The sequence below is a fragment of the Chiloscyllium plagiosum genome, unplaced genomic scaffold (assembly GCF_037043375.1).
Source record: "Chiloscyllium plagiosum isolate Xiang-an unplaced genomic scaffold, Cpla_swu_hap1 HiC_scaffold_21, whole genome shotgun sequence".
Lineage (NCBI taxonomy): Eukaryota > Metazoa > Chordata > Chondrichthyes > Orectolobiformes > Hemiscylliidae > Chiloscyllium > Chiloscyllium plagiosum.
The window spans coordinates 55334498-55345080 of NW_028270159.1; positions in this window are offsets into that span (position 1 = coordinate 55334498).

Here is a 10583-nt window from a genome sequence, read left to right on the forward strand (position 1 = left end):
CACTGTCCTCATTCACTCACACTCTCATCTCACTTCCCTCATTCAGTCACACTCTCATCTCACTGTCCTCATTCACTCACACTCTCATCTCACTGTCCTCATTCACTCACATTCACATCTCACTGTCCTCATTCACTCACACACTCATCACACTGTCCTCATTCACTCACACTCTCATCTCCCTGCCCTCATTCACTCACTCTCCTCTCACTGCCTACATTCATTCACACTCACATCTCACAGCCCTCATTCACTCACACTCTCCTCTCACTGTCCTCATTCACTCACACTCACATCTCACTGTCCTCATTCACGCACATTCTTCTCTCACTGCCCACATTCACTCACACTCTCAACTCACCGGCCTCATTCACACACACTCTCCTCTCGCTGCCCACATTCATTCGCACTCTCAACTCACTGTCCTCATTCACTCACACTCTCATCTCACTGTCCTCATTCACTGACACTCTCCTCTCACTGTCCTCATTCACTCACACTCTCATCTCACTGTCCTCATTCACTCACACTCTCCTCTCACTGTCCTCATTCACTCACACTCTCCTCTCACCGGCCTCATTCACACACACTCTCCTCTCACTGCCCACATTCATTCACACTCTCAACTCACCGGCCTCATTCACACACACCCTCCTCTCACTGTCCTCATTCACACACACTCTCAACTCACTGTCCTCATTCACTCACTCTCATCTCACTTCCTTCATTCACTCACACTCTCATCTCACTGTCTTCATTCACTCACTCTCATCTCACTTCCTTCATTCACTCACACTCTCATCTCACTGTCTTCATTCACTCACTCTCATCTCACTTCCTTCATTCACTCACACTCTCATCTCACTGTCTTCATTCACTCACTCTCATCTCACTTCCTTCATTCACTCACAATCTCATCTCACTGTCTTCATTCACTCACTCTCATCTCACTTCCTTCATTCACTCACACTCTCATCTCACTGCCCTCAGTCACTCACACTCTCATCTCACTGTTCTCATTCACTCACACTCTCAACTCACTGTCCTCATTCACTCAAACTCTCCTCTCACTGCCCTCATTCACTCAAACTCTCCTCTCACTGTCCTCATTCACTCACACTCTCAACTCACTGTCCTCATTCACTCACTCTCCTCTCACTGTCCTCATTCAGTCACACTCTCAACTCACTGTCCTTATTCACTCTCACACTCCTCTCACTGTCCTCATTCACTCACACTCTCATCTCACTTCCCTCATTCACTCACACTCTCATCTCACTGTCCTCATTCAGTCACACTCTCATCTCACTGTCCTCATTCACTCACACTCTCATCTCACTGCCCTCATTCACACACACTCTCCTCTCACTGTCCTCATTCACTGACACAATCATTCTCACTGCTCTCATTCATTCACACTCTCATCCCACTGTCCTCATTCACTCACACTCTCATCTCACTGTCCTCATTCACTCACACTCTCATCTCACTGTCCTCAGTCACTCACTCTCATCTCACTGCCCTCATTCACTCACACTCTCATCTCACTGCCCTCATTCACACACACTCTCCTCTCGCTGCCCATATTCATTCACACTCTCAACTCACTGTCCTCATTCTCTCACACTCTCCTCTCACTGTCCTCATTCACACACACTCTCAACTCACTGTCCTCATTCACTCACACTCTCAACTCACTGTCCTCATTCACTCACACTCTCCTCTCACTGTCCTCATTCACTCACACTCTCAACTCACTGTCCTCATTCACTCACACTCTCATCTCACTGTCTTCATTCACTCTCACTCTCATCTCACTGTCCTCATTCACTCACACTCTCATCTCACTGTCCTCATTCACTCACACTCTCATCTCACTGTCCTCATTCACTCACACTCTCATCCCACTGTCCTCATTCACTCACACTCTCATCTCACTGTCCTCAGTCACTCACTCTCATCTCACTGCCCTCATTCACTCACACTCTCATCTCACTGCCCTCATTCACACACACTCTCCTCTCGCTGCCCACATTCATTCACACTCTCAACTCACTGTCCTCATTCACTCCCACTCTCCTCTCACTGTCCTCATTCACACACACTCTCAACTCACTGTCCTCATTCACTCACACTCTCAACTCACTGTCCTCATTCACTCACACTCTCCTCTCACTGTCCTCATTCACTCACACTCTCAACTCACTGTCCTCATTCACTCACACTCTCATCTCACTGTCTTCATTCACTCTCACTCTCATCTCACTGTCCTCATTCACTCACACTCTCATCTCACTGTCCTCATTCACTCACTCTCATCTCACTTCCTTCATTCACTCTCACTCTCATCTCACTGTCCTCATTCACTCACACTCTCATCTCACTGTCCTCATTCACTCACTCTCATCTCACTTCCTTCATTCACTCACACTCTCATCTCACTGTCCTCATTCACTCACTCTCATCTCACTTCCTTCATTCACTCACACTCTCATCTCACTGTCCTCATTCACTCACTCTCATCTCACTTCCTTCATTCACTCACACTCTCATCTCACTGTCCTCATTCACTCACACTCTCATCTCACTGTCCTCATTCACTCACACTCTCTTCTCACTGCCCTCAGTCACTCACACTCTCATCTCACTCTCCTCATTCACTCACTCTCATCTCACTTCCTTCATTCACTCACACTCTCATCTCACTGTCCTCATTCACTCACACACACATCACACTGTCTTCATTCACTCAAACTCTCATCTCACTGTCCTCATTCACTCACACTCTCATCTCACTGTCCTCATTCACTCACACACACATCTCACTGTCCTCATTCAGTCACACTCTCAACTCACTGCCCTCATTCAGTCACACTCTCAACTCACTGTCCTCATTCACTCACACTCTCAACTCACTGTCCTCATTCACACACACTCTCCTCTCACTGCCCACATTCATTCACACTCTCAACTCACCGGCCTCATTCACACACACTCTCCTCTCACTGTCCTCATTCACACACACTCTCAACTCACTGTCCTCATTCACTCACTCTCATCTCACTTCCTTCATTCACTCACACTCTCATCTCACTGTCCTCATTCACTCACTCTCATCTCACTGTCCTCATTCTGTCACACTCTCAACTCACTGCCCTCATTCAGTCACACTCTCAACTCACTGTCCTCATTCACTCACACTCTCCTCTCACTGTCCTCATTCACTCAAACTCTCATCTCACTGTCCTCATTCACACACACTCTCATCTCACTTCCTTCATTCACTCACACTCTCATCTCACTGTCCTCATTCACTCACACTCTCATCTCACTGTCCTCATTCAGTCACACTCTCATCTCACTGTCCTCATTCACTCACACTCTCATCTCACTGCCCTCCTTCATTCACACTCTCATCTCACTGTCCTCATCCACACACACTGTCATCTCACTGTCCTCATTCACTCACACTCTCAACTCACTGTCCTCATTCACTCACACTCTCATCTCACTGTCCTCATTCACTCACTCTCATCTCACTTCCTTCATTCACTCACACTCTCATCTCACTGTCCTCATTCACTCACACTCTCATCTCACTGCCCTCAGTTACTCACACTCTCATCTCACTGTCCTCATTCACTCACTCTCATCTCACTGTCCTCATTCACTCACTCTCATCTCACTTCCTTCATTCACACACACTCTCATCTCACTGTCCTCATTCACTCACACTCTCATCTCACTGTCCTCATTCACTCACACTCTCATCTCACTGTCCTCATTCACTCACACTCTCATCTCACTGTCCTCATTCACTCACACTCTCCTCTCACTGTCCTCATTCACTCACACTCTCATCTCACTGCCCTCAGTTACTCACACTCTCATCTCACTGTCCTCATTCACTCACTCTCATCTCACTTCCTTCATTCACTCACACTCTCATCTCACTGTCCTCATTCACTCACACTCTCATCTCACTGCCCTCATTCACACACACTCTCCTCTCGCTGCCCACATTCATTCACACTCTCAACTCACTGTCCTCATTCACTCACACTCTCCTCTCACTGTCCTCATTCACACACACTCTCAACTCACTGTCCTCATTCACTCACACTCTCAACTCACTGTCCTCATTCACTCACACTCTCCTCTCACTGTCCTCATTCACTCACACTCTCAACTCACTGTCCTCATTCACTCACACTCTCATTTCACTGTCTTCATTCACTCTCACTCTCATCTCACTGTCCTCATTCACTCACACTCTCATCTCACTGTCCTCATTCACTCACTCTCATCTCACTTCCTTCATTCACTCTCACTCTCATCTCACTGTCCTCATTCACTCACACTCTCATCTCACTGTCCTCATTCACTCACTCTCATCTCACTTCCTTCATTCACTCACACTCTCATCTCACTGTCCTCATTCACTCACTCTCATCTCACTTCCTTCATTCACTCACACTCTCATCTCACTGTCCTCATTCACTCACTCTCATCTCACTTCCTTCATTCACTCACACTCTCATCTCACTGTCCTCATTCACTCACACTCTCATCTCACTGTCCTCATTCACTCACACTCTCTTCTCACTGCCCTCAGTCACTCACACTCTCATCTCACTCTCCTCATTCACTCACTCTCATCTCACTTCCTTCATTCACTCACACTCTCATCTCACTGTCCTCATTCACTCACACACACATCACACTGTCTTCATTCACTCAAACTCTCATCTCACTGTCCTCATTCACTCACACTCTCATCTCACTGTCCTCATTCACTCACACACACATCTCACTGTCCTCATTCAGTCACACTCTCAACTCACTGCCCTCATTCAGTCACACTCTCAACTCACTGTCCTCATTCACTCACACTCTCAACTCACTGTCCTCATTCACACACACTCTCCTCTCACTGCCCACATTCATTCACACTCTCAACTCACCGGCCTCATTCACACACACTCTCCTCTCACTGTCCTCATTCACACACACTCTCAACTCACTGTCCTCATTCACTCACTCTCATCTCACTTCCTTCATTCACTCACACTCTCATCTCACTGTCCTCATTCACTCACTCTCATCTCACTGTCCTCATTCTGTCACACTCTCAACTCACTGCCCTCATTCAGTCACACTCTCAACTCACTGTCCTCATTCACTCACACTCTCAACTCACTGTCCTCATTCACGCACACTCTCCTCTCACTGTCCTCATTCACTCAAACTCTCATCTCACTGTCCTCATTCACACACACTCTCATCTCACTGTCCTCATTCACTCACACTCTCATCTCACTGTCCTCATTCACTCACACTCTCATCTCACTGTCCTCATTCAGTCACACTCTCATCTCACTGTCCTCATTCACTCACACTCTCATCTCACTGCCCTCCTTCATTCACACTCTCATCTCACTGTCCTAATCCACACACACTGTCATCTCACTGTCCTCATTCACTCCCACTCTCATCTCCCTGCCCTCATTCACTCACTCTCCTCTCACTGCCTACATTCATTCACACTCACATCTCACAGCCCTCATTCACTCACACTCTCCTCTCACTGTCCTCATTCACTCACACTCACATCTCACTGTCCTCATTCACGCACATTCTTCTCTCACTGCCCACATTCACTCACACTCTCAACTCACCGGCCTCATTCACACACACTCTCCTCTCGCTGCCCACATTCATTCGCACTCTCAACTCACTGTCCTCATTCACTCACACTCTCATCTCACTGTCCTCATTCACTCACACTCTCCTCTCACTGTCCTCATTCACTCACACTCTCAACTCACTGTCCTCATTCACTCACACTCTCCTCTCACTGTCCTCATTCACTCACACTCTCATCTCACTGTCCTCATTCACTCACACTCTCATCTCACTGTCCTCATTCACTCACTCTCATCTCACTTCCTTCATTCACTCACACTCTCATCTCACTGTCCTCATTCACTCACACTCTCATCTCACTGCCCTCAGTCACTCACACTCTCATCTCACTGTCCTCATTCACTCACTCTCATCTCACTTCCTTCATTCACTCACACTCTCATCTCACTGTCCTCATTCACTCACTCTCATCTCACTTCCTTCATTCACTCACACTCTCATCTCACTGTCCTCATTCACTCACACTCTCATCTCACTGCCCTCAGTCACTCACACTCTCATCTCACTGTCCTCATTCACTCACTCTCATCTCACTTCCTTCATTCACTCACACTCTCATCTCACTGTCCTCATTCACTCACACTCTCATCTCACTGTCCTCATTCACTCACTCTCATCTCACTTCCTTCATTCACACACACTCTCATCTCACTGTCCTCATTCACTCAAACTCTCATCTCACTGTCCTCATTCACTCACACTCTCCTCTCACTGTCTTCATTCACTCACACTCTCATCACACTGTCCGCATTCACTCACACTCTCATCTCACTGTCCTCATTCACTGACACACTCATTCTCACTGCTCTCATTCATTCACACTCTCATCCCACTGTCCTCATTCACTCACATTCACATCTCACTGTCCTCATTCACTCACACTCTCCTCTCACTGTCCTCATTCACTCACACTCTCATCACACTGTCCTCATTCACTCCCACTCTCATCTCCCTGCCCTCATTCACTCACTCTCCTCTCACTGCCTACATTCATTCACACTCACATCTCACAGCCCTCATTCACTCACACTCTCCTCTCACTGTCCTCATTCACTCACACTCACATCTCACTGTCCTCATTCACGCACACTCTTCTCTCACTGCCCACATTCACTCACAGTCTCAACTCACCGGCCTCATTCACACACACTCTCCTCTCGCTGCCCACATTCATTCACACTCTCAACTCACTGTCCTCATTCACTCACACTCTCCTCTCACTGTCCTCATTCACACACACTCTCAACTCACTGTCCTCATTCACTCACACTCTCATCTCACTGTCCTTATTCACTCACTCTCATCTCACTTCCTTCATTCACTCACACTCTCATCTCACTGTCCTCATTCACTCATACACTCATCTCACTGCCCTCAGTCACTCACACTCTCATCTCACTGTCCTCATTCACTCACTCTCATCTCACTTCCTTCATTCACTCACACTCTCATCTCACTGTCCTCATTCACTCACTCTCATCTCACTTCCTTCATTCACTCACACTCTCATCTCACTGCCCTCAGTCACTCACACTCTCATCTCACTGTCCTCATTCACTCACTCTCATCTCACTTCCTTCATTCACTCACACTCTCAACTCACTGCCCTCATTCAGTCACACTCTCAACTCACTGTCCTCATTCACTCACACTCTCAACTCACTGTCCTCATTCACACACACTCTCCTCTCACTGCCCACATTCATTCACACTCTCAACTCACCGGCCTCATTCACACACACTCTCCTCTCACTGTCCTCATTCACACACACTCTCAACTCACTGTCCTCATTCACTCACTCTCATCTCACTTCCTTCATTCACTCACACTCTCATCTCACTGTCCTCATTCACTCACTCTCATCTCACTGTCCTCATTCAGTCACACTCTCAACTCACTGCCCTCATTCAGTCACACTCTCAACTCACTGTCCTCATTCACTCACACTCTCAACTCACTGTCCTCATTCACTCACACTCTCCTCTCACTGTCCTCATTCACTCAAACTCTCATCTCACTGTCCTCATTCACACACACTCTCATCTCACTGTCCTCATTCACTCACACTCTCATCTCACTGTCCTCATTCACTCACACTCTCATCTCACTGTCCTCATTCAGTCACACTCTCATCTCACTGTCCTCATTCACTCACACTCTCATCTCACTGCCCTCCTTCATTCACACTCTCATCTCACTGTCCTCATTCACTCACACTCTCAACTCACTGTCCTCATTCACTCACACTCTCATCTCACTGTCCTCATTCACTCACTCTCATCTCACTTCCTTCATTCACTCACACTCTCATCTCACTGTCCTCATTCACTCACACTATCATCTCACTGCCCTCAGTTACTCACACTCTCATCTCACTGTCCTCATTCACTCACTCTCATCTCACTGTCCTCATTCACTCACTCTCATCTCACTTCCTTCATTCACTCACACTCTCATCTCACTGTCCTCATTCACTCACTCTCATCTCACTTCCTTCATTCACACACACTCTCATCTCACTGTCCTCATTCACTCACACTCTCATCTCACTGTCCTCATTCACTCACACTCTCATCTCACTGTCCTCATTCACTCACACTCTCATCTCACTGTCCTGATTCACTCACACTCTCCTCTCACTGTCCTCATTCACTCACACTCTCATCTCACTGCCCTCAGTTACTCACACTCTCATCTCACTGTCCTCATTCACTCACTCTCATCTCACTTCCTTCATTCACTCACACTCTCATCTCCCTGCCCTCATTCACTCACTCTCCTCTCACTGCCTACATTCATTCACACTCACATCTCACAGCCCTCATTCACTCACACTCTCCTCTCACTGTCCTCATTCACTCACACTCACATCTCACTGTCCTCATTCACGCACATTCTTCTCTCACTGCCCACATTCACTCACACTCTCAACTCACCGGCCTCATTCACACACACTCTCCTCTCGCTGCCCACATTCATTCGCACTCTCAACTCACTGTCCTCATTCACTCACATTCTCATCTCACTGTCCTCATTCACTCACACTCTCCTCTCACTGTCCTCATTCACTCACACTCTCAACTCACTGTCCTCATTCACTCACACTCTCCTCTCACTGTCCTCATTCACTCACACTCTCATCTCACTGTCCTCATTCACCCACACTCTCATCTCACTGTCCTCATTCACTCACTCTCATCTCACTTCCTTCATTCACTCACACTCTCATCTCACTGTCCTCATTCACTCACACTCTCATCTCACTGCCCTCAGTCACTCACACTCTCATCTCACTGTCCTCATTCACACTCTCAACTCACTTCCCTCATTCACTCACATTCTCATCACACTGTCCTCATCCACACACACTCTCATCACACTGCCCTTATTCACTCACACTCTCATCCCACTGTCCTCATTCACTCACTCTCCTCTCACTGTCCTCATTCAGTCACACTCTCATCCCACTGTCCTCATCCACTCACACTCTCCTCTCACTGTCCTCATTCACTCACATTCACATCTCACTGTCCTCATTCACTCACACTCTCATCTCACTGTCCTCATTCACTCACTCTCATCTCACTTCCTTCATTCACTCACACTCTCATCTCACTGTCCTCATTCACTCACACTCTCATCTCACTGCCCTCAGTCACTCACACTCTCATCTCACTGTCCTCATTCACTCACTCTCATCTCACTTCCTTCATTCACTCACACTCTCATCTCACTGTCCTCATTCACTCACACTCTCATCTCACTGTCCTCATTCACTCAAACTCTCATCTCACTGTCCTCATTCACTCACACTCTCCTCTCACTGTCCTCATTCACTCACACTCTCATCACACTGTCCGCATTCACTCACACTCTCATCTCACATTCCTCATTCACTGACACACTCATTCTCACTGCTCTCATTCATTCACACTCTCATCCCACTGTCCTCATTCACTCACATTAACATCTCACTGTCCTCATTCACTCACACTCTCCTCTCACTGTCCTCATTCACTCACACTCTCATCACACTGTCCTCATTCACTCCCACTCTCATCTCCCTGCCCTCATTCACTCACTCTCCTCTCACTGCCTACATTCATTCACACTCACATCTCACAGCCCTCATTCACTCACACTCTCCTCTCACTGTCCTCATTCACTCACACTCACATCTCACTGTCCTCATTCACGCACACTCTTCTCCCACTGCCCACATTCACTCACAGTCTCAACTCACCGGCCTCATTCACACACACTCTCCTCTCGCTGCCCACATTCATTCACACTCTCAACTCACTGTCCTCATTCACTCACACTCTCCTCTCACTGTCCTCATTCACACACACTCTCAACTCACTGTCCTCATTCACTCACACTCTCATCTCACTGTCCTTATTCACTCACTCTCATCTCACTTCCTTCATTCACTCACACTCTCATCTCACTGTCCTCATTCACTCATACACTCATCTCACTGCCCTCAGTCACTCACACTCTCATCTCACTGTCCTCATTCACTCACTCTCATCTCACTTCCTTCATTCACTCACACTCTCATCTCACTGTCCTCATTCACTCACTCTCATCTCACTTCCTTCATTCACTCACACTCTCATCTCACTGCCCTCAGTCACTCACACTCTCATCTCACTGTCCTCATTCACTCACTCTCATCTCACTTCCTTCATTCACTCACACTCTCAACTCACTGCCCTCATTCAGTCACACTCTCAACTCACTGTCCTCATTCACTCACACTCTCAACTCACTGTCCTCATTCACACACACTCTCCTCTCACTGCCCACATTCATTCACACTCTCAACTCACCGGCCTCATTCACACACACTCTCCTCTCACTGTCCTCATTC